The sequence below is a fragment of the Chiloscyllium plagiosum genome, chromosome 16, assembly GCF_004010195.1.
Source record: "Chiloscyllium plagiosum isolate BGI_BamShark_2017 chromosome 16, ASM401019v2, whole genome shotgun sequence".
NCBI classification, from domain to species: Eukaryota; Metazoa; Chordata; class Chondrichthyes; order Orectolobiformes; family Hemiscylliidae; genus Chiloscyllium; species Chiloscyllium plagiosum.
Window position 1 is genome coordinate 11,155,025 of NC_057725.1, and position 27,497 is coordinate 11,182,521.

The 27,497-nt window shown below is 42.8% G+C and overlaps 1 long non-coding RNA gene across 2 annotated transcripts in view; it reads right to left on the reverse strand.

The window, feature by feature from the left end:
- The window catches only part of LOC122557645, a 191,613-nt gene extending 166,705 nt beyond the window's left edge, over positions 1–24,908 (reverse strand). For both annotated transcript variants that reach the window (XR_006313888.1, XR_006313889.1), the window contains exons 1-2: positions 24,758–24,908; positions 22,894–22,984 (exon numbers count right to left, since the gene is read on the reverse strand). This is a non-coding gene — a long non-coding RNA (uncharacterized LOC122557645). The remainder of the gene's footprint in view (positions 1–22,893; positions 22,985–24,757) is intronic.
- Positions 24,909–27,497: the final 2,589 nt, after the last annotated feature.

Sequence of the window (27,497 nt, forward strand, 5' to 3'; positions counted from 1 at the left end):
TGGGGAGGGAATCTGTGAGAGCAGGAGAGTAGGGATGGACTCTCTCAGACCAACCTTCAAAGAATTATGTACCTGAACCCATGGTCTCTCTGTTGTGCATCACTGCTCAGGGCCCTCCCATCAATTTTATAAGTCCTACAGATGAAGGTGAAAAGTTACTGAAAAAGCATTTGTGAAGCTTCAGCCTTCGAGATTTATAAATTCAGTGGTGGGTAGATTGAATATAACAAGCTTGGTCGAACACACACACACCCCATGCAAAGTCACAAATTAATCTGCAGTATCTATTTTTAAATACATCCTCTGAATAGTACACAGCAGAAAGAGCTTTGATTAATTTCATTCATGGGATGTGGGCATCCTGGCATTTATTGCCCATCACTAATTGCCCTGTCGGTATTTAAGAATCAGTTACATTGCGATGGGTCTGGAGTCACATGTAGGTCAGACCGGCTGGAGACAGCAACTTTGTTCCTGAAGTGAACCAGATTGTCTTTCTTTGCCAATCAACAATGGCTTCACAATCATCATCAGGCTGTGAACTCCAGATTCTTTCATGGAATCAAGCTTCACCATCTGCTCTCCACAACATTAGCCCGGACTTCTGGATTAATGGTCTTGCAATGATACCACTCGATCATCACCTCATTTTATTTAATATTTAAGTATTTCACATTTCATCTCAGATGTTGCCCATCGAGTGTGCCCTAAGACGTTGGGGCATGTTCTTCAAGGAGCAAGTTACAAGCTGGGGTCACCAGGTACCTGCTCTGAATCTCATGTCAGGAATTGTTGCCATCTGGCTTCTATCTGGGGGAATGGGAAAAGGAATGGGAAATCAGACATGCAATTGGTGCTTCACCACTCACTAGTGAGATTCCTGTGTTTATCCTCTCAGAATCAAGAATCTCAGTAGGCTGCTCTCACCCTACTGCAGTGCAAATAGAGGCCATTTGGCCCATCAGGTCTGCACCGAGCCTCTGAGAGTTATCCTGCACCCCCTCACCCCTCACTATTTCCCCATAATCCAGCATTGAGCATGGGCAACCATCTAACCTGTGTGTATTTGGACTGTGGGAGGAAACCGGAGCACCTGGAGGAAACCCACAGAGTCACGGGGAGAATGTGCAAACAGACAGTCAACCAACCCTGGCACTGTGAGGCAGCAGTACTAATCACCCTGACTCCCCAACGCCAATGTCATTGTTTTAATTTGTGGTAGGTTAATCATGGCCAATATCTCATACTGAGGGGGATGGAGGTGGTGGTGGTGGATGGGTCTGGGTGAAATGTTCTTTGGAAAGTCAGTTCAGACTCAATGGGCCAAACAGCCTCTTCCTGCACTGTAGGATTTCTATCATTCAATATTAGGATAACAGTTTGGGAAGGTCAGGGATACAGACTGATTTGTGATGGTACACAGGAATTTAAGATGTGGACACACATAAGCACCCATGAGGTGAATGACAAAGATGGCACCCACCAAAGCTATGGTAATGGTTCTCTTTATAACTCAACGTTTAAGCCTGCTTTTGGAGGGATTCCTCAAGGTTTGAATGGTCAAATTATACAGTGACCTTTACTGTATATTTCATTTTCCATAATAAGTATGAATTAAACGTCTGGCTTGTATATTCTCAAAAAAAGTAGACTACCATTGAATGAAAAATAGCCAGAGTATGAAACATAGCCAAATAAAAAGGCAAGTTACACTGCTGCTTACCAAACATGGGCTGGACACGTATGTGCGACTGTTCCTTAATGGTAAGAAATTTCTGACAGTATTCAAATAATAATCATGAAAACACTAGACTAGCTATGTGGCCCTGATGGCTTCCTCCATACTGTTTAACAATGAGATTTATGAAGTGTTCCATATGTTCAACAGACAGCCTGAATAGTTTCAAAATCTGACTTCAAACAGGACCAGGTGAAAGCTCCTTTCTGGAATATTCTGAAAGATATATGGTATTCTTTAAGGGATGTGTTTTGGAATTAATTTAAGGTCTGAGCCCTGACCCACAATGCTGCTTTTGCAACAAATGGTATGTACAGATGGATTAGGAGTTGAAGTACTTCCCATCCTACCCTCGAGACTACTCCACCTTTCGATAATATCATTGCTGATCTCATTGCCACCTCGACTTTCATGTCTAGCCCTTGTAACCTTCGACTTCCTTGTCAGTCAAGAATCTACTCAACTCAACCCTAAATATTCTCCCAGACTCTGGCTTCACTCATCTCCAGGGGGAGAGAAATTCCACAGACTGATGTCTGACTGACAGAGCAACTTCCCCTTCATCTCCCTCTTAAATGGGGGGGGGTCCCTTATTTTTAAACAAGAGTTTTATTTTTTACTTCCTCATCTGCAGAAGCAGATCATAAGAGCTCATCAATAAAATGGCCTTTCTGCCCAAACAGTTGATTGGATTACGGAGAGTACCTGCGTCTTTAATAACTGGATAATAATGAGATAGAAACCTTACTCAGTCTGAAGGATTGCTGTGACATATTGAGCTGCTTCAGTTTCATCTAAGTGTATCTCATTGCTTTGATCAGATTAGATTGCCCATAGTGTGGAAACAGGCCATTTGGCCCCACCAGACCTTCCAAAGATTAACCCACCCAAACCCATTTCCCTCTGACTAAAACACCTGATGCTATGGGCAATCTAGCGTGGCCATCCCACCTGACCTGCACATCATTGAATTGTGGGAGGAACCCAGAGCACCCGGAGGAAACCCACGCAGAGAATGTGCAAAGTCCACACAGACAGTCACCCGAGGCTGGAATTGAACCTGGGACCCTGGTGCTGTGAGGCAGCAGTGCTAACCACTGAGCCACCATAAAGTGCACTGTGTAACGCCTTTGCTAATTAGCATGGATAACAAAGTGACTATAATCAGCTATGACTGATAACAGTTCCAGTTTATCAGCAATTTTCCTTTAACATAGTAGCTCATTGTAACTCATCTTTATATTCAAATGCAATTTTATCAGTACTCACACGGCAGAACTTGAATGGCCAAAGGGGTATAGGTTCACGTACAGGTGGGTTGGTTGTGGTAGTAGGAGAGGGTTAAAGTTCGACTTTTTCTTTATTCATTTGTGGGATGTGGGTATCTCCGGCTGGCCAACACTATTGTTTGTCCCTAGTTGCCCTTAAGAAAGTGAGTGAGCTGTTTTCTTGAACTGCTGAGCACTACGTGCTGTGGATTGACCCACAATGCCAATAGGGAGGGAATTCCAGGATTTTGACCCAGCGACAGTGAAAGAACACCGATATATTTCCAAGTCAGGGTGGTGAGTGGCTTGGAGGGGAACTTGAAGATGGTGTTCCCATGTATCTGCTGCCCTTCTCCTTCTCAATGGAATTGGGCGTGGGTCTTTGTCTGAGGATGCTGCGACTGAGTGTCAGTGATAGAGGGAGTGGATATGGGGCCAATCAAGCATTAGTTGTGTCCTGGAAGGTGTCAAGCTTCTTGAGTGTTGTTGGAGCTGCACCCATCCAGGCAAATGGGGAGTATGCCATCACACTCCTGACTCATGCCTTGAGGATGGTGGACAGGCTGTGGGGAGTCAGAGAAGTGGGTTACTCGCTGCAGTATTCCCAGACTGACTGAAGTTGTAAAAAGTGAATTTGGGCATTCACCTTTTAAAAGGGGTTTCAGGGAAATGGAGAATTGGGGAAATGGCAGTCACTACTGCCCCACTGTAAGACTGTCTTGTAAATAAATTTAACATTGGTGAGGCAATTAACTCCTCACTCTGGTTATCGGAGCCAGCACATATGTTTACTGAGCCCTGGTGGATTTCAACAGAGTCAACCAGGTGACAACAAGGCAGGAAGTGCTTCTTCAGTGAAACAGTCAGGTTGGGAAGTCTTCAAAGGGTGAAACTGACTTGCTGCAGCCACGCCCAGAGGTGAGGCATGCCCTCCCCCCCCAGCTGTGCGCTGTCATTGCTGAACACGTGGTTTCCACCTACTGGGGAGTCAGTCCACCTCTATCAGACCCCACTCACCGTCAGGCCCCAGCTCCCCGCTGTCAGCCTGCACTGCAGCTTTGGGGGTGGCTTCTGCACCTCCCCCTTACCCCTCCGATGGGGAACAAGAAGAACATCAACACTAAGCATACATGGGCAGCAGGAGCACCACCAGCCTTCTCGCACGGTGGCTCAGTGGTTAGCATTGCTGCCTCACAGCGCCAGTGACCCGGGTTCAATTCTAGCCTCAGATGACTGTCTGTGTGGAGCTTGCACATTCTCCTCATGTCTGTGTGGATTTCCTCTGGGTGCTCCAGTTTCCTCCCACAATCCAAAGATGTGCACGTCAGGTGAATCGGCCATGCTAAATTGCCCACAGTGTTCAAGGTTGTGTAGGCTAGGTGCATTAGTCAGGGGTAAATGTGGAGTAATAGAGGAATGGGTCTGGGTGGGATACTTTTTGGAGGGTCAGTGTGGACTTGTTGGGCTGAAGGGCCTGTTTCCTTCTGTAGTGATTCTAATTCTAATTCACAGACCACTAGGAGCTAGCACACAGATGCAGCAGGCAATCAGGAATGTTGGCCCTTATTTCAAGCGGGTTGGTGTATGAGAGTACAGAAGTCTTACTGCAACTGTACAAGGTGCTGGTGAGACCTCATCTGGAGCACTGTGAGCAGTTTTGGGCCATTTACTTAAGGAAAGATATTGTTTCATTGGACACAGTTCAGAAAAGGTTCACGAGGATAGTCCCCAGTGTGAAGGGATGGAATTTTAAGTAAAGGCTAAACAAATTGGGAATCTACTCCCTGGAGTTTAGAAGAATGAAAGGTGATCGCATTGAAACATACAAGATTAAGGAGCTTGACAGGGTCAATGCTGAGAGGGTGTTTCATTTTATGGGAGCAATAGGACAAATGGGCATAGCCTCAGAATAAAGGCGGTGACAATTTAAGACTGAGATAGAGTCTTGGAATCATGGAGTTATACCGTACTGAAACAGACCTTGAGGAGAAAGTGAGGTCTGCAGATGCTGGAGATCAGAGCTGAAAAATGTGTTGCTGGAAAAGCGCAGCAGGTCAGGCAGCATCCAAAGAACAGGAGAATCAACGTTTCGGGCATAAGCCCGATTCCTGAAGAAGGGCTTATGCCCGAAACGTCGATTCTCCTGATCCTTGGATGCTGCCTGACCTGTTGCGCTTTTCCAGCAACACATTTTCAGCTCTGAAACAGACCTTGGGCCAACTCACCCATGCTGACCAGATATCCTAAACTGATCCAGTCCCATTTGCCTGCATTTAGCCCATATCATTCTAAACCCTTCCTATTCATATACCCATCCTGATGCCTTTTAAATGTTGTAATTGAACCCACTTCCACCACCTCCTCTGGCAGCTCGTTCCATACACACACCATCTCTGCATGAAAAGGTTACTCCTCAGGTCCCTTTTAAATCTTTCTTCTCTCACTTTAAACCTGTGCCCTGTAGTTTTGGACCCCCCCCCTCCATCCTCCAAAAAAGACCTTGATTATTCACCCTATCCATGCCCCTCGTGATTTTATAAACCTCTGTAAGATCATCCCTCAGCCTCTGACCCTCCAGGGAAAACAGCCCCAGCCTATTCAGCCTCTTCCTCTAGCTCAAACCCTCCAATCCTGGTAACATCCGATAGAATGGCAGAGCAGACCCGAGGGGCAGAATGGCCTAGTCCTGTGCTTATTTCCAATGGTTTTATGATCTTAATGGATGTCTGAACTCTCAGCCAAGGATACATACAATACAGACAACCATGACTTAATCAGTAATAGGAAGAATCAATTTATAATTCCCAACAAAAAGTAGAGAAGAGGTTAATGATCTTTGCTAGCAGAAAAAAGTCACGCCTATCATCCTCATAACTTAGTCTCTTAATGACTGTAAAAACTTTAGATGTTCTTTTTGATGTAGGAATTTCCTTCAGCTATATTTTGAGAAGATCAAGAGACAATGCCTTCAGCATCCACCATGAACTCAGTTCCCCCGTCACTGATTCTAACACTCTCCGGGAATATGTCTGAACCTGAACCAGAATATTCACAATAAATATACTGCCAGACAGCGTGGTGGAAATTCGTGCAATTGAGGCACTCAAGAGGAAATTGGATTATTACCTAAAAAGGATGGATTGTGCAGAGCTATGGGATGAAGATGTGGATGTGACTTTCGGTGAATTGCACCGACAGGGAAGCTGCATGGGGCTGAATGGCCTCATTCTGTGCTGTAATCTGAAAGTCCACCCCAAAGCCACTACCATCCTGATTTGGATTGTTGTTCCTTCAGCATCACTGGGTCAAACTCTGAAAATCCCTGCCTGACAGGATTGTGGATGTATATAACACCAAATGGATTGCAGCCATTCAAGAAGGCAGCTCACCATCATCTTCTCAACAGCAACCAGGGGTTGGCCCAGCCAGCAGCAACCTCAACTCATAGTTCTACAATTCTATGAGAAGCTTGGTGTCCTATTTAACACAAACATTAGCTTCCTAACTCAGATCCATGCCAACATGAAGCCTATTTTCACCTCTGTAATATACTTCAGTTCTATGATGGAAAGTCTTTGTTAGCAGTCTCCCACAGACCACTCCCTGCAAACCTGAGGTCACTTAAAGCTCTCGGATAAATTCACCCATCATTCTTATCCTCACCCACACTGACTTATGTTAAACAGCTTCTCAATTTTAAGATTCTCATCTCTTGCTTGCAAACCATTCTGCTATCTCCTCTCTCTCTCTCTCTCTCTATTCTGTAGCATTCTCTAACCATATTACCCTCAGAGAGAAACCCTAATTGGTGGGCATTGTCAACATAGAATCATAGAATCCCTACAGTGTGGGAGCAGGCCATTCGGCCCATTGGGTCCACATCGACCCTCCAAAGAGCATCCCACCAACACCCAAACCCCTCCCCTATCCCAGTGACCCTGCATTTCCTATGGCTAACCTACCTAGCCTGGGCACTGTGGGAAACTTAGCATGGCCAATCCACTTAACTACATGTCTTTGGACTGTGAGAGGAAACTGGAGCGTCTGAAGGAAACCCACAGAGACACGGGGAGAATATGTGAACTCCACACAGTCACCGAAGACTGGAATCAAACCCAGGTGTTGTGAGGCAACAGTGCTAGCCACTGAACCACTGTGTCCCCCATTGTTAACCATGCTTCTCTAAATCTCTCCACATCTCTGCCACCTGTAAGAATCTCCTTTAAAAAACTACTTATTTACTGAAACTTTAGGTCATTTGCACTATATCTCCTTTGAGGCACTGTGTCAAAATCGGTTTGATAACACTGTTGTGAAGAAACACCTCGTGATGTTTGACTTGGTCCTTTCACAGAATGCCTACAGCTTGGAAGCAGGCTATTCGGCCCATCGAGTCCACACTGGCCCTCCAAAGTGCATCCCATCCAGACCCATCCCTTTGCCCGATCCCTGTAACCCTGCATTCCACCTAACCTGCACAATCTTTAGACTGTGGGTGGAAACCAGAGCACACCCACACAGACATGAGGAGAAGGTGTAAATGCCACTCAGACAGTCGCCCGAGGTTGGAAACGAACCCAGGTCCCTGACACTGTGAGGCAGCAGTGCTAACCACGGAGCCACCGTGCTGCCCCTTCATTAATGCGTTTCAAATCCATCACCTCTGGCATCTAGAAGGTCAAAAGCAGCAGATACATGGGAATACCTCCATCTGCATGTTCCCCTCTAAATCACTCACCATCCTAACTTGGAAACATATTACTGTTACTTCACTGTTACTGGAAACCCCTTCCTAATGCACCATATTCTCAAAGATGGACAAGAAATGCTGGTCTTGGCACTTATGCCCATAACCCATGAAAATAAGCAATAAAAATAAAAGTGCCTTATAACTACAAGTTATTGTTGCACACCGTCCTCTGGAACTGAGCTCAGAATTAATCTGTACAATGATCGCATACCTTGTAATTCATTGTACCGCAGATCCACCCCAACACCTTATTTCCTTCATTAGGAACGTACAATCAATAATCCCCTGTTTTTAGCATTTATCAATAAACAATTTTGTTTTGTACATATATTTACCCTTAACTTGTTTTTCATTACCCATTATCCCACATCCACCTATATTTACTCACATTAAAGTTAATTTGCCATATCTCGCTCCATCTGCTTAACTGAATTAAATCTCTTCAAAGATGGTTAATCTCATTTGTTGTTGTTACTTGGCCACAGGGCTTTGTGTCATCAACAAATTTAATCATATTACAAGGGAGATGAGAGCTGAACATTTCCAGTCACATGCTCAAAAGGGACATGTGTAGATACAGGGAGAATGCTAAGGCAAACTTTAATCTCTAGCATCACAAGTCCTTCTTGGATCAGTCTCTTTTATCAAGTTCAGGTTTACACCCAGAAGGTGAAAGGAGGTCACCATTGGCGAGCAGATACAGTCATAGAATCCCTACAGTGTAGAACCAGGCCATTCGGCCCAACAACTCTTCAAAGAACATCTCACCCAGACTCAATCCCCCCTCCCATCCCATAATCCTGCATTTTCCATGCTAATCTAACTAACCTACACATACTGGGATATTATGGGCAATTTAATATGGCCAATCCACCTAACCTGCACATCCTTGGATCATGAGAGGAAACCCACACAGACACAGGGAGAATGTACAAACTCCAAACAGTCACCTGAGGTTGGAGTCGAACCTGAGTCCCTAGCACTATAAGGCAGCAGTGCTGACTGCTGAGCCACCATGCTGCTCCAGCCCTGCAGGTCTGTTTTTTAAATCTTGCACTGGATGTGGGATTTGTTGCCCATCATGAGTTGCCCTTGGGCTGAATGGTTTTCTACAGCATTTCAGAGGGCTGTGGGTCAGCCAGAATGGGTAAGAGTCAAAGATTTCATTAGCAAACTAGATGGATTTTAAAGACAATGATCAGTGGTTACAAGATCACCATGAGATTAACTTTTAGTTCCAGCTCTCATTCTTCTATTAGTTAATCAACTAATCAACTAGTTATTCTCACTAACATGCTACTATCAATGCTTTATTTTATGAAATAATTGATTATGCAATACCTTATCAAATGCTGTTTGGGAAATTTATCTATATTACATCTATTGGTTCTCCTCTATCTATCTTGCTTGTTACCTTCTCAAAGAACTCTAATAAATTTGTCAGGCATGACTTACCCTTCACAAAGTCATGATGACTCCTAAGAGACTTATAAATTGAACTGAAATTTCACAATTTGCCAATTAACCCACATTCTCAGAATCTTAGCCTGGGTCTCTGGATTACTGACCCAGTGAAATTACCACAAAGTCACAGTCTCCCCTTAAATGTAAAGAAGTACTGATGCTTAACGGGCCAGGAATGGTTAGTTGTCATTTTCGAAGTCAGTGAATGTAGTTATATAAGGCTGGGAGTTTGACAGAGATTTTGGCGAGTACAGAGGTACGCAATAATTTACACCCAATGTTTTCCCCTAACACTGAATTCATCCCAAAACCCAAGGCTAGAGTTACTTAATGTTCAACCCGATGACCATAAGAACTCCAAGGATCACCCTGCATACAGAAGGTCTACTTTCTAGGATTCTCAGGAAGGCCTGGAAATCTATTCTTCTTTGTGTAGGAAATGGCATTATATCAGGGAGCTCACTAGATTCCCATGTCTGCAATCTATAAACCCATTACCCTTTGGAAATCCTCAGAAAGTCCATAATTGTTACATCCAGTTGTACAGAGCAAGGACAGTTGGGCATAACATTAATCAGGTATTTATTTCATATTCTGTACAGTTTCAACACTGTACATATTTTTAGCCAGGTCTTCAGCAGAATGAGCAGTGAGCAGATGGGGGCAATGATGATCTTCATGATAAAGTGACAATGAAGGAGCTCATTTAGAGCATTTCAATACAGACAGTGCTCAATTACATGTTTCATAGGTGGTGATTGTTCTATGCTGGAGTTTCGAGCCTTAGTACAGACTGACCTGGACAGGAAATGTCTTGTCCATAATTAAGCCAGCCCAAACAACTTACCAAATATTCCTCTTCATAAATTCCCTGGATGCCAAAAATAAAAACAAAAATCCACATCAGTCTTTAAATCTGAACCCTCAAGGTTGGACTATTCTCACAGTTTTAACTTATCTCAATCCAACACAGTTTCTCGGTAATCCTTAAGTGTTGCTTAGGCTTTTGTGAATGCACGTGCAGGAACCGATATTGGTGGCTTTCATTGTACTGCGATCACTGTTCCTTCTGACTGCACACAGAATTATCTCAAACAAGCAGGAGGCTGGCAGAACACAGCAAGCCAGGCAGCATCAGGAGGTGGAGTAGTCAACGTTTCAGGTGCAACCCTTCTTCAGGACTGGGGTTGAGTGTAGGGGGAGCTGCAGATAAAGGATTTGACAAGGGTCAGGGTGGTGAGGTGGGGATAGCTGAACACAAGTTGAGGGTACGATCTGGTTGGTCGATGGAGGGAATGAATCCGGTTTGTGGCTGGAAGGAAGAGTCGATGAGAGGAACGGAAGGGAGGGAGAGGGGCTGGGAAGGGAGTCAGGGGATGGGAAGGGAGGTTATTTGAAATTGGAGAACTCAATGTTGAGTTCTCTGGGCTGTAGGCTGCCCAGGCGGAGGATGGGGTGTTTTTCCTCCAATTTGCAGTTTGATTCGTTGTAGCAATGGAGGAGGCTAAGAATAGTCAGGTCAGAAAGGGAATGGTAAGGGGCATTAAAATGGGAGGTGACTGGGAGGTCAGGTCAGCACTTACGGGCCCAGACAAGATGCTCGGTGAATCAATCCCTTAGCATGTGTTTGGTCTACCCAATGTAGTGAAGACCATATCGGGAGCACCAGATACAGTAAAACAGGTTGGAGGAGAGGCAGGACTGTCTCATCTGGAAGGACTGTTTGAGGCTCTGGATGGAGGTGAGGTGGGTGGTATACTGGTCGGTTTTGCATCTTTTCCGGTTGCTGGGGAAGGTACCTGGGAGTTCAGGGGGGTCGGTGGCGAGAGTGGTGCAAACCATGGACTGTCGAAGAGAACAGTTCTTGTGGAAGGCAGAGAGGGGTGGGGTGGGGAAGATATTCTTGGTGGTGTTGGCAGAGGTATTGTGATGACGTGTTGGATGCAGGGATTGGTGGGGTGGGTATGTGAGGACAAGGGGGACTCTGTCTTTCTTGCATTTGTGGGGGCGGTTTAGAGCAGTGATATAGGGAATGGAGGCGGTGCAGTAGAGGGCTGTTTGGATGACGGGGTAGGGGAAAAGCATGTTGTTCAAAATAGATGGACATCTGGGATGCTTGGGAGTGGAATATCTCCCCAACCAAGCAGATGGGGTGGAGGCGGAGAAATTGGGAGAAAGGAATGGAGTTCTTACAGGATACTGGTTGGGAGGAGGCGTAGTCCAGGTGAGAGTCTGTGGGTTTGTAGTAAACATCAGTCTGGAGACAGTCATCGGAGATGAAAATGGAGAGATGAAGAGAGGGGAGGGAGGTGTCTGAGATGGACCAAGTGAATTTGAGGGCGAGGTGAAAGTTCTAGGCAAAGTCGATGAACTGCTCCAGTTCAGCCTGGGTGCAGGATGCTGCACTGATACAGTCATTGATGTAACGGTGAAAGAGTTGGGGCACAGTGCCTGTGCAGGTACTGAAGAGAGACTGTTCGACATAGCTGACAAAGAGGCAGGTGTAGCTGGGGCCCATCCGAGAGCCCATGGCCACCCCCTGGGTTTGGAGGAAATGGAAGAAGTTAAAGGAAAAGTTATTAAGGGCTAGTTCAGTGAGGCAGAAGAATGTATTGGTGGAGGGGGACTGGATGGTTCCCCATCTCACCACCCTGTCCCCCACTCCCTTTACCTGCAACTCCCCTTGCACGCACACCCAGTCCTGAAGAAGGGTTAAACCCAAAACATTGACTTCTCCACCTCCTGATGCTGCCTGGATTGCTGTGTTCTTCTAGCCTCCTGCTTGTCAATCTTGGATTCCAGCATCTGCAATTTTTTTGCCTCAAACAGTGACTTGGCCACCTCAAACCTTGTTGCATCTTCTCTGAGAGTGTGCTTTTTAAACGGATGGACTTTATGTTCCCATTTATGCCAAAAAAAATCCAAAACACTTCTCAGAAAGGGAGACGGTGCTCAATAGAATTGGTGCACAGCATCATTTCGTCATGGAATTGAGATGTGTTATCCCTTGAAATAACCATTGCTTGTGTCATCTGAGTGCAGACATCAAGCGTTAGCTGCTGCCAGGGATCCTAAGGCTGTGGAATGAACATGCTAAACAGAGTAAGGGAAAAAATAGGAGCATGTTTATGATGAGACTGTAAGGACACCTAGCATTGGGTGATTTAAAAAAAAGTGATGGAGTAAAGCAAGTGAGGAAGAATGATTCTAGGAAGTAGATAAACCAACTGGGGTTAACCAGGGAGGTTAAGGATGGCATCAAGTTGAAAGAAAAAAGTCATACAACATGGCAAAGATTAGTGGTAAACCAAAAATTGGAAACATTTTCAAAAACCAAAAGAAGGGCTTATGCCCGAAATGTCGATTCTCCTGTTCCCTGGATACTGCCTGACCTGCTGCGCTTTTCCAGCAACACATTTTCAGCTCGGTTAAGGATGGCATCAAGTTGAAAGAAAAAAGTCATACAACATGGAAAAGATGAGTGGTAAACCAAAAATTGGAAACATTTTCAAAAACCAACAAAAGATGGCCAAAAAATAATAAAGAGGGAGAAACTAAACTTTAAGGAGAATCTTCCAAGTAATATCAAAATGGACAACAAGAGCTTCCTTAAAATATATAAAAAGAGAAATATCAAGTGAACATAGGCTTTTTAAAAAATGAAAGTAGAGAAAGAATAATTGGTAATGACGAACTGACGGAGAAGTTGAACAGAGACATTGCATCAGTGGAAGACACAGACAGCATTCCAAAAATACTGAATATTCAAGGGGCAAATGTGGAGGAGGAAATAATTATATTAACTATCACTAGAGAAAAAATACTTGCAAAACTTATGAAGCTAACAGAATGCATCATAGGATATTAAAGGCAGTAACTATAGAGATAGCACTGTTGTAGTCTTCCAAAGGTTCTTAAATACTGTAAAAATCACAGATGATCGGAAAACTGTCAATTTAACACCTTTATTCAAAAAGGGAAGTAGATTAAAGGATTGATTAACCAGAAGAAAACAGAGAGTTCAGTTAAGTGAGGTATTTTCAGGGTGGAGGAGTAACACAGGGAATAATTCTGGGGCCACAATAATTTTCATAAGTATTACTAATCTGGATGAGGAAAGAGAATGTACTAGAATGAAATATATGGGTGACACACACACATATGGGAAGGCTAGTGGTGAGGATAACACAAAGAGCCTCCAGAGGGATACAGATGATTTAAGTAATTGGGAAAAATATAGTAGATGAAATATTAATTTGTGAAAACTAATGTAGGTCCCTTAGTCAGAAATGGGGGCGTGCATAATGGGGAACAACAAAATGGCTGAAGGACTAAAGTCATACTTTGCTTCTGTCTTCTCAAAGAAAACGCTGGCAATGTATCAGAAATGATGGGAACACAGGGTTTAGTGAGAGGGAGGAACTGAGGCATATCTGCATTAGTGGAGAAATTATATTGGAGAAACTAACATGTTTTAAGACTGATAAATTCCTAGGACCTGATAAATCTAAATCCTAGAGTACGTAAGGAAATGACCCTAGGGACAAGGGATGCATTGATGGACATATTTTAAGATTCCTCAGACTCTATAACAGATCCTCCAGATTGGAGGGGGACTCACGTAACCCCACTATTTAAAAAGGGCAGTAGAGAGAAAACAGGGCAGGATAGACGAGCAGTATGTAAGGGGTGAGCATCCCTTGTCAAGGATTTTATAGCACAGCAGTTAGAAGACAGTGGTGGAATCAGACACAGTCAACATGGATTTAAAAAAAGGAAATAATGTTTGACAACAGTACTGGAATTCTTTGAGGATGTAACTAGTATGTTAATCAGGTGAGCCAGTGGATGTGATTTTATTTGTACTTTCAGAAGGCTTTTGAAAAAGTGCCACATAATGTGTAAAAGTAAAGTACTTGGGATTGGGAGGGAGGGAGGAGGGGGTGTATTGAGACAGTTTGAAAATTGGTTAGCAGACAGGAATCAATGAGTAAGTATAAACGGGTCTTTTTCTGAATGGCATGCTACACTAGTGGGGGTACTATAGGAATCCGTTCTAGCAGCCTAACTATTCACAATATATGTTAATGATTAGACAAGGGACCTAATGCAAACCCTTCTATTTAAAAGAGAGTCATAGAGTCATAGAGATGTATAGCACGGCAACAGATACCTTTGGTCCAACCCGTCCATGCCCACCAGATATCCCATCCCAATCTAGTCCCATTTGCTAGCACCCGGCCCATATTCCTCCAAACTCTTCCTATTCATATACCCATCCAAATGCCTTTTAAATGTTGCAATTGTACCAGCCTCCACCACATCCTCTGGCAGCTCATTCCATTCACATACCACCCTCTGTGTGAAAACGTTGACCTTAAGGTCCCTTTTATATCATTCCCCTCTCATCCTAAACTTATGCCCTCTAGTTCTGGACTCCCCCACCCCAGGGAAAAGACTTTGTCTATTCATCCTGTCCATTCCCCTCATGATTTTATAAACTTCTATAACGTCATCCCTCAGCAGCCGACACTCGAGGAAAAACAGCCCCAACCTATTCAACCTCTCCCCATAGCTCAAACTCTCCAACCCTGGCAACATCCTTGTAAATCTTTTCTGAACCCTTTCAAGTTTCACAACATCTTTCCGATAGGAAGGAGACCAGAATTGCATGCAATATTCCAAAAGTGGCCTAACCAATGTCCTGTACAGCTGCAACATGACCTCCTAACTCTTATACTCAATGCTCTGACCAATAAAAAAAAGCATACTAAACACCTTCTTCACTATCCTATCTACCTCCAACTCTACTTTCAAGGAGCTGTCAACCTGCACTCCAAGGTCTCTTTGTTGAGCAACACTCCCTAGGACCTGACCATTAAGTGTATAAGTCCTACTCTGATTTGTTTTTCCAAAATGCAGCACCTTGAATTTATCTACATTAAATTCCATCTACCACTCCTCAGCACATTAGTCCATCTGATCAACATCCCATTGTACTCTGAGATAACCGACTTCACTGTCCACTACACCTCCAATTTTGGCATCATCTGCAAACGTACTATCTATGTTCAGAATTTAGAATTTATTGTCATATGTATTTTTACAAGAAAAATACAATGAGAAAAGTTATAAGTTGCCCTACCATGGTGCCTATGTCAATGACAGAAGTCATAAGTAAAATCATAAGTTAAAACGTAAATTTAAGACAAAGTTCATCAAAGTCCATTGAAAGGCTCCTGGTCTTGAAGAAAGCCTATACGCACAGTGGGAATGAGAACAATATGCATAGCAAAAACAACATGCCGGGATGGAAACCAAAAGGCTGAAATGCCACTCCACTTGGCAAAAGCCTTCAAAGAAAACCACCGCCAAGAATGCCACTTAAAGCACCAGGCCATCGGATTGCTAGGCCGGGGCAAGACTGCCACCCATGGATGAAACCAAATGTGCAGATGCCACAAAGCTGGGTGATAGAGTGACCTGTGAGGAAAATGCAGAGAAGCCTCAGTGTGATTTGGACAATGCTGAGTGAATGGCAAAATGCAATATAATGTGGATAACTGGAGGTTATCCACTTCGGTAGCAGAAAATGAAGGCAGTTTATTACTTGAATGGCTGTAAATTGAGAGCAGCGAATGTTCAAAGAGACCTGGATGTTCTTGTACACCAGTCACTGGGAGTAAGCATGCAGGTGCAGCAGGCAGTGAAGAAGGTGAACAGTCTGTTGGCCTTCAAAGTGAGAGGATTCAAGTAAAAGAACAAGGATGGCTTGTTGCAGTTACATGGGGCATTGGTGTGGCCACACTTGGAATATTGTGTGCAGTTCTGGTCTCCTTACCTGAGGAACGATGTTCTTGTTATTGAGAGAGTGTAGTGACGGCTTACCAAATTGACTCCTAGGATGGCAGGACTGACTTAAGAGGGGCCATTGAAGTCAATTAAGATTGTACTCCCTGGAATTTAAAAGAATGAGGGGGAATCTTACTGAAACCCTTAAGATTCCAATGGGACTGGATGTTCCCGATGATAGGAAGTCCAGAACCAGGGGTCACTGTTTAAGGAAAAAGAGTAAAATGTTTAGGATTGAGAATGGGGAGAAATTTATTCACCCAGAGAATGGTGAGTTTGTGGAATTCACTACCAAAGAAAGTAGTTGAAGCAAAAACATTATGTGTTTTCAAGAAGGCTGTTGATATAGTTTGTGTGCTAAAGGATAAAGGGATATGGGGTGGGTATTGGGATTAGGGCACTGAGTTCAATGGTGGAACCAGCTCAAGGAATCAAATGGCCTACTCCTGTCTTCTCGAATATAACGTGGGAAAAATAGAGGAGCTGACTAGTATTTATAAATGGAGAAAGACTGCAGAAAGCTAAAGCATGTAGGGATTTTTGTGTCTTCATGCATAAATCAAAAGAGCTCCTGTACACGTTCAGCAGGTAATAGGGAAGGAAAATGGAATGATAGCCTTCACTACAAAGGGAATGGAGTATAAAACTGGGGAGGGCTTGCTAAACCCAGGCAAGCCACTAGTGAGACCACAGCTGGAATACTGTGAACAATTTTGGTGCCCTTCTCTAAGGGAAGACATAGTTACATTGGAGGCAGCCCAGAAAGGTTTCACAAAGCTGATCCTGTGTATAGAAATATTTTCTAATGAGGTGAGGTTGAGTAAGTTGGGCTTGTGCTCACTGGAGTTTAGAAGATTGACAGAGACCTTGTTAATATGGGGCTTGAAGGGTAGATACAAACATGTTGCTTCCACATTGGAGAGTTTAGGATCAGATGGCATACACACAGAATAAGAGGACACCCATTTAAACAGTGACAAGGAGGCATTTTTTCACCAAGAGGGTAATGAATCTGTGAAGGTATTTACTGCAGAGGGCTGTCAAGGCTGGGTAATCAAGCCTATTCAAGGATAAGATAAACAGATTTTTACTCAGTAAGGGGGTCAAGGTTGTAGTGAAAAGACAGAAAAGTGGAGTTGAAGGTTATCAGATCAGCCATGGATTTCATTAATGAGAGTGATGAACCAATGGACCAAATGCCCTACTTCTGCTCCTACATCTTGTAACCTGAGTTTTTGAAATGTGATGTGTTACGTGTCATAGAGAAGATTTTTTTTTTCTTTCATGCAGCATGAGTATAGCTGATAAGGCCAGCATTTATTGCTTATCCATAATTGCCCTAAATCTCAGTGGTATCAGAGTAAATCACATTCCCATAGGTCTGGAGTCACACGTATGCTAGACCAGGTAAGGACAGCAGATTTCCGTCCCTGAAGGACATCAGTGAACCAGATGGGATTTTAACAATGCTAGCTTCATGATGACTATTAATGAGAATAACTTTTGAAAATGTTCTGTGTGGTGGGATTTGAATGTGGGTGTCTATAGTATTAGCGTAGGCCTCTGGATTACTGATCCAGTTATATTTCCACTGTACCAACATTTTTGCAACAAGTCAAAAGTACTACTTACCTCTAGTAAGGTTAATAAAACAGTTCATGTCTCCCAAACCAGGGATTGAGATTCCGCGAGTTGACATTGTCTGCTGCTGGAGAATGTGTCTGGCAATCCTCCAATCACTGTTGGGGAACAGGAATTCCAGCCTCTCCATCAACACTTCCAAGAACCCCTTTCATCTTCATTGCTGAGCACCTAGGAACCTGAGCAAACCCCAGGGGACTTCAACTTCCCTTGCAGAGAAGCATTCCCATTTTAAGTAGGTCACAGGATGACCTGCCAATAACTGAGGCTAAGAGGTAGATGGCTTCCCTTTCGGTCAGTCAGTGAAATGGGAACCTGCTAGTTGGATCATCTTGGGCTGCAGTGGGTGAGATTGAGGAGGCAGTGGTCTTGTAATAATATCACTCGACTAGAACACAGATTCAAAAACTGTGGTGCTGGAAAAGCTCAGCCGGTCAGGCTGCATCTAAGGAACAGGAGAGTCGATGTTTCGGGGCTTATGCTTGAAACATTGACTCTCCTGCTCCTCGGATGCTGCCTAACCAGCTGTGCTTTTCCAGCGCCACATGTTTTGACTCTAACCTTCAGCATCTGCAGTCCTCACTTGCTCTTAGAACACAGACTAAAGGCCTGGAAAAACATGGCTTCAAATCCTACCAAGGCGCATCAAGAAACCTGAATTCAATAAATTGTGTGGAACTATAAAAAGCTAGCCCAAAAGTGCTCATGTAATCACTATCAATTGCCACTTCTTTTTAAAAAAAGCATCTGGATCGTTAATGTCCTTTAGGGAATAAAATCTGCCATCCTCGCCTAGTCTACATGTAACTCCAGACCCACACCAATATAATTGACTCTTGACTGCCCTCCGGGCAATAGATGCAGAAATGGCAAGTGACGGCTATGCGCAATTGAATTGAAAAAAATCCTTGAGTGAAATAAAATCTCATATCTTAAATAACGTTGATCTTGCTTTATGCACCTCCTGTGCAGCCATAACCTCACATGCCTCAGCACCCCCATGATCTGTATGTCCTTGTATGTTATGATCTGTCCGCCAAACAAAACTTTTCACTGTACTTAGGTACATGTGACTACAATAAATCAAATCAACATGGTTAAAAACAGACCCCTGGCTAAAGTTGGAGTCATGCTTTCAGTTTTTACATTTGATTTCATGAGAGAAAGAAATGCACAGCTTTTAGGGAGTCGATACACGTTTTATCCACAGACGATTAAATGAAGATCGACTTGTGTCTGTTTCTCACGGCAGCTTGCAGGTCTGCATAGGGTTATCTCATCTGTTGACTGACTGAGTATTCATCGCTTCATATAGCTGTACATCCTCCTGAATTCTTTGTGTCAATCTTATCGGGTGTTTTCTACACTGATGAAGATTCCATCATCTTTCCAAGGTTGGTGTAGTTTTAACACGCTAAAAACTCTCACTGAGGTGGATTAAAAGTGATGTTCAGACAGAGGGTTCAAAATACATTTGAAAGCAGCCTGTGAGCTTAATCTTCAGCCAGTTAAAGATTCTGCAACTTAATAACCCTCATCGCAATTAGAATTTACAGGTTGAATAACCAAAGCCATTGCATTGAGCTCCCAGGACTCTCCTTAGAATGGTTGTGAAGCGATAATGTAATCCCCAAAGGGGAAGGCAGTTAAGCAGCCATCGGTTGGGCCACTCCTGGAATGACTAAGAAAAACAGTTCATAAATCTGAATTTTAGAAAATCTTTTACAGTGCCTTTTACAGGTATTTCTGTCTTATTTAGAGCCTCTGGATGGTTTTGTAGAGGTGGGATTGGCATGCAATGTACAAAGGGGAACTATTATGTCCCAGCATTATTAACACCTCATTTAAACAACTACACAGCCAGCTCAAGTGATGCTGGAAGATCGACAAACACGTTTACATCCGACACTTCCAGATAGAGGTGAGAACTGTTTCTCACAAATCTGTAGAGTGTTTTTTCCCCAGAAAGCACTGGAAGTCAGATCATTGAGACTTCTAAGGTAGAGGTAGATTGATTCTTCAACAACAAAGAAGTCAAAAGGGTATTGGAGCTCAAGTAGAACATATATTGAATACACAACCCAATCAGTCGTGATATTATTGAGTTGCAGAGCGGTTTGGAGCCTAAATGGCCTACTCCTGCTCCAAGTGCATTTGCTTTCTTTTTTAAAATTAATTCATGGATTGTGGCCATTGCTGGCTGAGTCCTAACTGTCAATGTGATGGTGAGCTGCCTTGTTGAACCAGTCCATGTGTTGTAGGTTGATCCACAACGCCCTTAGGGAGGGAATTCCGAGATTTTGACACAGTGACAGTGAAGGAACGGTGATCTTTTTCCAAGTCAGGATGGTGTGCAACTTGGAGGGGAACTTGCAGCTGGTGGTCATCACAGAGGGTGTTTTGAATTGTGCTGTTGTATCACTGATTCTTACGAGGAAAAAGGGAGACAAGAAATGAAACAGATCTTTGTACGGATTATGCTTTCCCATGAAATATTAAGAGGAAAAAATGTTCTGTGCAGAGAGCAGGTCAGATTTTAATCTCGGGATGGGAATTGATGGTAGAGGCTGAGGTGGATGATAAACCATCCTGACTTTGTGGCATGACACCACCGTAATTTGTATTCTGCAAATCACCTTCCAAAACTGGACGGCAGGTAAGAACGGAATGGTGAGACGCACCATCGGGGGCAATGCTGTGTTCTCCGGCAGGTAGGTAAGTTTTGTGGAGACAATTCTAGTATGGTCTCATGATTGATGGGGGTGGGATGATGCGCGGACATGGAAAATGGTGACCTGAATTTTCCGGGTGGAGCCTACAGCAGCGAAGTTAGAAAGAGAAGAGGGATCAACACAGCATTAATGACGGACAGTATTGCCAACGATTGCTATGATCAAAATCACACAAATTTACAGTGCAACACAGAACAGGAACGGCCTTCTGCCCACAAAACCTGCGCCAACTCCAAATCTTTATCAAAACAAATCAGACGATCAAATTGCCTGTCCTTAGAAAATAGCCTTTAATTTTCAGATCAATGATCTTGTTTTGAATTTGTGACCACTCGCTGTCTTGACTAGAAATGTCAGGTGATGTGTATAAGACTCAAGAGGCAAATGTGACTGCTCAGTTATATATCCTAAAAAGTTCATAAATATTTAAAATGAGAGTCCCCGATTACAAATCTCAGACTGATTTATACTGCAGCTGGACAAATTACTATACTGTGTTCCTTTTACACTGCACAGAGAGCAAATCATTTATTATATTCTCACGTTCAACTCAAGTTAAATGCCTGAGGAGCAGAGACTTTCTCCTCCAAGCATGCACTTTTGTAACAGTTGGGACAGAACCTGTGTGCTTATGTGTCCTGACCCACACACACAGTTCCCTTCCAATCAGGACAATTAAGGTTCCAGCCAGGAACACACTAACCAATATTAGGAGCCTTCAGCTGGTCTGGGACTCAAAGCTTAAATGAAAACTTATTTTTTCCTTTCTTGCAAATATTCCAAATAATCTCTAATTTGCTGTAGATTGTCTGGCACAATGCCTTAACCATGAGGACAGGGAGACAATTGGCTCCCAGTACAAATCTTCAGCTGGTTATTAGCAAATATAAGCGAGTGAGATTTATTTCTGTGTCTAAAATTGCAATGTTTCTTTTTCTAATGGCTGTCTAGAGGAATTATAAAGCTAAAAGAAATTAACTCTACCTCAAGGCTTCTATGCATTTATTGATAGCTTTTAAAAAATACATCAGTTTGATATTGACTGAAAAATGAAATGTTTTTGTGAGCACAAGGTTAAGTATATTTGAAACAGATGCAATTCAGTTATAACAAAAGGTTTACAAACTCATGAAGTGAAAGTCATCGTAGTCCCAAAGGACCATAAAAGCTGCTCTTTCATTTGAGAGAGGTAACCGGTGTTGAGTTTAACCTGAGGATCAGGGAAGGTTAGGAAGACAGGTCCTTCATGGTGACCTCAGTCAGTACAGGATTTGAACTTGTACTGTTGGTATCATTCTGCATCACAAAGCAGGTGTCCACCCCACTGAGCTAACTGACATCAGCCTTCCCTTCAGCAACACAGAATATATAAATCAACACTGTTTACCAGGGAATATTCCAGAGACTAGTTAGCAGAACGCCAAGGCAGCATCTGCAAAATTACAACTTCTGATAAAGGATTAGAATGTGGTTTATGAAGCTTTTGAAAATTTAGTAGATGGCTTAATTTCATAATTTTTAATATTTAGGCAATGGATGTTACATAACTTACAGAGCGTTTACAGCATAGAAACAGAGCATTTGCCCTAAAAGGTTGGTATTGGTGTTTACACTCTCCAGTGTAACATCATCCCAGCTTTCTGTCTGTCAGTACATCCTTTCATTCCTTTTTCCCTCATTCAATTATTCAGAATCCCTTTCAATACAACTGCAGCAGTTGTTCACTGGAATGCACTGCCTGGGAGGGTAGTTATGCAGGAAACCTCACAACCTTTAGAAAGTACTTGGATGAGCACTTGAAATGACATAATATTCAATGCTATGGCCCAAGTGCAGGAAAGTGGGACAAATGCAAATTTACAGTCGTTCAGTCAGTGCCTAATCGATGGGCCAAATGGCTTCTTCTGTACTGTCACAAGTTCTACATTCCCTTCATTCCCTGATCTTCATTCAGAAATAAGATAGCCCCTAATGAACCAATAACTGTTATATGCATATTTAATAACTTTGTAGAACAGAAGTTAAAATAAAGAGGCACAAAGTTGAAGTTTTTCATCAAGTACAAAGTATTGGTTTTGACTTCATGATGTTTTTAAATCATATTTACCCGTTTTTAACCCTTAGTTTCAGAGTCCATCACGAGTGGGCACACCTTCTCTGCACCTACCCTATTGAACCCTTCGGTAATTTTGAATCCTTAATCAATTTGCTCTTTACTGTGCTCCTGCCTGCTATATCCCATGTAACCTCTTGATTACAAATAAAAATGAGCCACAGATTCTGAAAAACATCAACAGTAAAACTTAAGACTGTACCGAATGAAGTCAGTTCCTTCCAAACGTAGTTTTCTTGCTAATGCCAATAGGCAAAGATGAATTTATAAATCCCCGTTACAGATCATAAGCTAAAATAACTCTTGTTGAAATAAATAGATAAATACTATCTTACCTCCAGTGGAACGATACTGCAGCTTTCTTTAGAGAGTTTTCAACTGAGGTTTCAGACTTGGACGCCTTCAATCAAAAGGAACACAGACCCTCTGAAAACACATTAGGATAATCAGGGCCTGGTCATCTCTTAAGGTGATGCATCAGACATGATTTAGTGATATTTTTAAATGGCCTGTAAGAACACAAATCTGAGGCATTTGGGACTTGAATCCAGACATGCTGGCCTAGAGGTGGGAACACTACCACTGTGCAACAAGAGCCCTCCCACATAGCATTTACATTCGGCGTTCATATGGATAAAACAAAGAAAGTTAAATGCAAAAAAAAATTTGGAAAAGACATATTCATTAAAGATGTGCAATTAATGCAATGCCCTTTTTTGTGAACTAGGCGAGATATTAACATTGTGATATTTATTCTAAAGTACCAAGATTGGATTAATTTGCAGCATTTATTTACAATCGTTGGATGCAGCACTCTGACAATATTTCAATGTTTTCAATTTATTTCTCTTTCACTCTGGCCATCAGTCCTTTGTTTTCGAATTAAACTTTCAGGAAATACATCTGAAGCTGTCTCAAGCAGCCTGTCACTCAAATTTATATAATGCACACTCCGGGAACAGCGTGAGAGATCCTTTAAATAAAACATAATCATGCTGCAGTGGAGTATATTGAGACGGATGTGAAAGGTGTCGCTGGGATTACCAATGACGTGCTAATGGTTGTCTTTGCCTCTCCTTTTCTGACTCACCGGCTCCCTTTGGGGGCTTCGCCCACGTCATTGAGGGACTGCGGGTCATTCACAGAACATCGACTGCATTCAACATTAACCCTGCCTCCCTCTGGCCGAATCAAAAAGCCTTCCTTTGGTCATTGAAGAAAAAAAAACAGCCTTTGAAGATCTGAGCAATCGGACCACTCACTAAAACTAACTCCTTTCATTTTCTGGGTAACACTGCAAATTATTTTTGTTCCTGTAGCAGCTCTTATTCAGTATTATTTTGGATACATTTTCTCAGTAACCAAGTAATTTAACAAGATTTTAACAACTGTCTTTATAAACGAAAACTTCAGAGTTGATGTTTATCAAAACAGGAAGATATATTTGAAAATGCATTCTGTGACTTTTATGATTTTTTCGAGTCACGGTAACCAAGCAATTTATCAATAGTCTCTTAAAAAAAACGAAAACTTCAGAGCTGGTGTTTAAAACATCATGAAGATGTAGTTGAAAACTGCAGTTACATTTAATGCTTTTTAATATGTTTTTCCCTTAGTGTCAGTAACCAAGTTTTTTTAAAAATGATTTTAAAAAACAATAATTTCGGATCATAGCACGTATTTGAAAACTGCAATTACATTTTGTACCTTTCCATTTATTCTCCTAGTCTCAGTAACCAAGCTTTTTTTTAAAAAGAAACGAAAATTTCACAACTGGTGTTTAAAACACCAGGAAGATATATTTGAAAACTGCAGATACATTTTGTACCTTTTTCATTTTTTTATCCTAGTCTCAGTAACCAAGTATTTTTTAAAAAACTAAAATTTAATAATTGGTGTTTAAAACACCAGGAAGATATATTTGAAAACTGCGGATACCTTTTCATTTTTTTATCCTAGTCTCAGTAACCAAGTATTTTTTTAAAAAAACTAAAATTTAATAATTGGTGTTTAAAACACCAGGAAGATATATTTGAAAACTGCAGATACATTTTACATGTCTTTCACTACTTTGCGAAGTACCTGTCTATAAATAATCCTGATTTGGTCTATCCGTGTTGATATCTAAGCTATTCTGGTTAACCAGTTAGCATACAGCATACTTCAATTCTGCAGTGCAACAGTCCGGAATTATCTTACATTTTCTTTTGAGTAGTTTGTTTACAGCGATCTGTTATCTAGCAATGGTTCAGCTGAAAGGGTCACATCCGCTGACTCTATTACCAGCTCGCGCTTTTTCTACACGGCATTTTGATTGATCCTCTATAAATTGAATCTCGCCAGCACTGGACCGCACTGCCTCTCCAAACCGCTTTGTGCGTCAGATTTGAACTGCAGATTAACATATGCGCTGCAGTAAACCAACCTCGGAACAGATGGCAAACAGTGAGGCAAAATGAAATACCCCTTCCCAGCAGCCTGATTCCAATCAATGCACTTTCATTGCTCTCCTGTGGTATTGGCGTCGGAGGATTCACACTACCGACAAAGTCATCCAAAAACGTTTGTAAAATTTGGAATTTGATTAGAGCAAATGAGATTTTCAAATTCTCCCAACACTAGTCAATTTAACCACTGTTCTTACAATTTCCCTCGGATTATCTTCAGTCGGAGATATTTTTTCAACAGCCGGCAGTTGCTAAAGGCAAAACAAAAACAAAAATGCGCATCATTCAACAACAATTTGTATTTATTTAACACCTGGAATCCCGGCATCCCCTTAACGCTGTATGTAACACATGGATTGTTGCTGCTTAAGAACCCAGCTCATTACCATATTCGGAAAGGCCATTAGGAATGGGCACAAATATAGTTTTGCCCTTTCCAGCCCAACTCAGACCTCATGAATTAATATTTTTTTCAAAAAACTGGAGCAAGCAAGTTGTACAGATGCCAATTCAATTCACTTCATGTTACCAAGAAACGGTTGGAGGCACTGAGTATTTGCTTATGCCTGAAACATCAACTCTCCTGCTCCTCGGACGCTGCCTGGCCTGCTGTGCTTTTCCAGTGCCACACTTTTTGACTCTGATCTCCAGCATCTGCAGTCCTCACTTTCTCCTGACAACATTCCAGCAATACTAGTAAAAACTTGTGCTCCAGAACTTGCCGCTCCCTTAGCCAAGCTGGTCGAGTCCAGCTACAACATTGGCATCTCCCCAACAATGTGGAAAATTGCCATTGATCAGAACCTAAACCGGACTCATCATACACATACACAGTGTCTACCAGAACAGGTCAGATGCTGTGAAGAGTAACTCACTTCCTGACTCCCCAAAGCCTGTCCACCATCCTCAATGCACAGGTCAGGAGTGTGATGGAATACTCCCCACTTGCCCTGGATGGGTGCAGCTCCAACCACCCTCAAGAAGCTTGACACCATCCAGGACAAGGCAGCCCGCTTGATTGGCACCACATCCACAAGCATCCACTTCCTCCTCTACTGATGTTCAGTAGCCACAGTGTGTACAAGCTACAAGATGTACTGCAGAAATTCACCAAAGATCCTTAAACAGCACCTTCAAATCACATGACCACTTCCACTCTGAAGGACAAGAGCACCACATACGTGGGAACACCACCACCTGCAAGTTCCACTCCAAGTCACTCACTTTTCTGACTTGGAACTATATCGAAGTTTCTTCACTGTTGTTGGGTCAAAGTCCTAGTATTCCCTTCCAAAGGTTATTGTGGCACTGCAGTGGCACAAGAAGGCAGCTCACCACTACCTTATCAAGGGCAACTAGAATGGGAAATAAATGCCAACCAGCCGGTGCTGCCCACATCCCACAAGTGAATGAACAAAGTATAATTTTCTTGATTTGTTTCACTATCGAAATATGTGGTGCTGGAAAAGCACAGCCAGTCAGGCAGCATCCGAGGAGCAGGAGATTTGACATTTCGAGCATAAGCTCTTCATCAGGACAGATTCCCAATGAAGAACTTATGCTCAAAAAGTCAATTCTATTGTTCTTCAGAGGCTGCCTGACAGGCTGTGCTTTTCCAGCACCACATTTTTGGACTCTGATCTCCAGCATCTGCAGTCTCCACTTTCTCTTAGTTGAGTTGTTTCAATGTCCTACTGCTTATGGACATAGAAAGTGGGATTGAGGATTATCAGATTAGATGTGATCTCACTGAATGGTAAAGCAGGGAAGATGATGCTGAAAATGTGTTGCTGGAAAAGCGCAGCAGGTCAGGCAGCATCCAGGGAACAGGAGAATCGACGTTTCGGGCATAAGCCCTCTCCTGAAGAAGGGCTTATGCCCGAAACGTCGATTCTCCTGTTCCCTGGATGCTGCCTGACCTGCTGCGCTTTTCCAGCAACACATTTTCAGCTCTGATCTCCAGCATCTGCAGACCTCACTTTCTCCTCCAGGGAAGATGATGGCCTTGTGGTGTTATTGCAAGACTATTAATCCAGCTCATGAGTAATGTTCCAGGGATTCTGGCATGAACTCTGGCGTGGCAGGAAAAAATTATCTGAAATTAAGAGTCTAATGCCACCCATGAAACCATGGCCAATTGTTGGGGGGAAAGCCTATCTAGTTCACCAATGTCCTTTAGGAAAGGAAACTGTTGTGATTACCTAATTTAGCCTGTATGTGACTCCAGACCCACAGCAATGTGTTTGAGACTTAACTACTCTCCACCAGCTATGCCCTATGAATGTTAATAAAACTTGATAGGCTGAATGGCCTAGATCTACACTCATCTCTATCTACCTCGACACTGTCCTATCCCCCCTAGTCCAGGAACTCCCCACATACGTTCGAGACACCACCCACGCCCTCCACCTCCTCCAAGACTTCCGTTTCCCCGGCCCCCAACGCCTCATCTTCACCATGGATATCCAATCCCTCTACACCACCATCCGCCA